We start from the raw sequence: 3,039 nt of genomic DNA, 5'->3' as shown, positions 1-3,039 counted from the left end.
ACTATACATTTATTACATTTAAAGTTATTTAATTATTCTAGCAGTAATTAAAAATGCAAAATAAAAAAATTAATACAAATAAATACTTTAACATTGTTTTGGATTGATTTTCTATTGTTTTCTAAATTTTTTTGAAAAGATTTTGGTTACTTAACGCTTTTCTTATTTGATGTCACTTGATGATAATTATAGTGACAAAATAGTTGTCTAAATAGAACAATTGTATTTAGGCGGATGTTTCCATAAAAACGTCTAAAATGTCTTTTTGAAAAGGCATTTATGTGTCGAATTATTATTAGACGTATTAATGAATCGGTTATTTTTTAATTTTTTAATAAACCAAAATAAAACCAATAGGCTAGAGTTACGGTTTTTTTAGCGACATAATATAAGGTCCCACATCGGTTGGGGAAGAGAACAAAGTATGTCTTATAAGGGTGTGAATACCTCTCCCTAGCATGACGCGTTTTGACAAGTGAGTGTGGGGGCTTCGACCATCATCCCTATCGTCAAAGACAAAACCGTGAGGTCTTGTGTGCCAAAGTGGACAATATCGTGCTAGCGGGTGGTTTGGGCTGTTACACATAATTGTATTTTTGAATATTTAGGGATTTAAATGTCCACAAAATAAAAAGTAAGGAATATATTTGTTTTTGAGTAAAGTATATTTTTTGTCCTTAAAGTTTCACAAAAGTTTTAAAAATATCCCTAAGTTTTATTTTCTTTCAATTTTGTCCCATAAATTTTTTATTTGCATCGAATATACCCCTGACGGCTAATTTTTCAAAAAATTTAAGATCGATTCAACAACAATTTCATAAGAACAACCCCTCAACACAAGCAAATCAAGCATAATTTTCATGCATTATTGTTATATTGGTCTTAAATTTTTTGAAAATTTAGCATCCGATGGTATATTTGATGCAAATCGAACACTTTTGGGACAAAATTAAAACAAAATAAAATTTAGGGGTATTTTTAAAACTTTTGCCAAACTTCAGAGACAAATTATACTTTACCCTTTGTTTTTTTATAAAAAAATTTAAACATGATTTAGTTCAGATTGTGTAAATCGATTGGATCGAATTAGATCTAATAATTATAACGTGGATAATTTGGTTTATTATTGTTGCTATAATAAACTGATTTTGTTCTGATTTATTAAAAAATAAATTATTAACTGATTTAACAAAGATGTCCAATAATAACATGACACATATAAACGTTTAAAAAAAAAGATATTTTTAGTATTTTTATCAAAGTGGTTCCTTGTATTTAATTATGCTACTTATTAGATAGATGTGTAAAGTTCATTTTTTCATATAGATTTTATGTATTTAATTATGTTAATTATTGGATATATGTTAAAAATTAATTTCATATATATTTTATACTTTATCAACGAGTAAAAAGTATGAGTCAACATGGAGTATAAGAACAATATATGATAGAATATAAGTATAGAAAATTAATTTTTTATTACTCAATATTATTTTTAAAACTGATTTTGTATTTAAAATTAATTTGGCTTATTAAGCTAAACGAAATTTTTTATTAATCAAACTGAGATTTATTTTTTTTGTTAATATTAACCATATGTATTCTTACATATTAATAATAAATTAAAAAAAAATAATTATATTTATAAATTTTATTTTAATATAAATACTATTATATAATTTTTTATTAAAATTTTTGACTGCTTCAAATATTTTTTTCAAGTTCCCACTGTCTGTACTCCTACGTATTCTTATTATTTATTAAATTAGTTTATACTCAAAAATTTGGAATCACATGACTATTTTAGTCATTTTATATAATATTTTAGTCCTGTCCATGTGTATCCAAACATAATACTGGACATTACATTAGTGTCCTATCCATCGTATCCAAACACGATACACAAAACATAATTTTTAATGTCTCTGTCCTATTGTCTTTGTCTCAGTGTCCTGTTCTGTCGTGTCTCTACAAACAAACGCTACCTTATAGATGTTTTAAAACTAATGACTTTGTCTTTATTAGTCTTCACTAAGTGCGAATTATCAATCGGCCTATTGCTTAGGAAATAGGACTTTCAAATCATGGTTGACAAGATCAAGTTCTCGCTTTTGATTTTTGGCGTGCGAGAGAGAAAGGTGTATATCAATATGGTGTGAGTAGAGGAGTGTTTTATTTGGTTATGGGATGATACAAATTGGAGGCACTGATTTGTTTGTATTGTTTTGTTTTTTAAACAAACAATCACAAATTGGACGGTCCAATTTGTAATTTTGAAAAAAAAAATTTTAATGTTAAAATCGGACCGTCCGATTTTTATTTTAACAAATAAAAAAAATAAAAATTACAAATCGTACCATTCGATTTGGAGTTTAATTTTTTCTTTAAGCAAATCGGACCTTCCGAGTTATAATTTATTTTTTTCATCAAATAAATCGGACCCTCCGATTTAAATAAAATACCATATGAAAAAAAACACCTAATTTTCCAATAACAATGTATTACACATATATTTAACCAATATAAAAAAAAATTAGCCTCAAGTTCTAAATTCTAATTTTCTGACGGATGGGATTATATAAAGTAGAACATTAGGTAATTGTATTTAAACTAATTATCTAATAATATAATTAAGAATGATATAAGACACTATGTTAGTTGGAATTCAACAGTTGCAAAATGATAAACTAAGGTATTGAAAGAAACCATTTTTTCCTTTCTTGGAAGACTAATGTCTCCAACGATAAATTCAAAAAGACTCTTCGCGAAGACGAATTATTTTTTGCTTTGACTTAAAATATGTGAAAATTACCAAATTTTCCTGTATTTTTATTTTGTGATTAGTTTCCAGACAAGAAATAAAGGGAGCTGATAACAGATTATGCATAGTTCATAGTTTTGTTTCTCTTCTTCTAAACAAAGAGGGTTTGGTAGGCCCAGGAATTTTCTAGATGAGGGGATAAGGATTAGAGAGAATGAGCCCATGTTTTTGCCATACAAACCTTAAAAAATCATAGGCCTTGTGGGTCCTATGTCCTA

This window comes from Arachis ipaensis, chromosome B05 (genome assembly GCF_000816755.2).
Source record: "Arachis ipaensis cultivar K30076 chromosome B05, Araip1.1, whole genome shotgun sequence".
NCBI lineage: Eukaryota > Viridiplantae > Streptophyta > Magnoliopsida > Fabales > Fabaceae > Arachis > Arachis ipaensis.
This window is presented reverse-complemented; position numbering follows the sequence as displayed.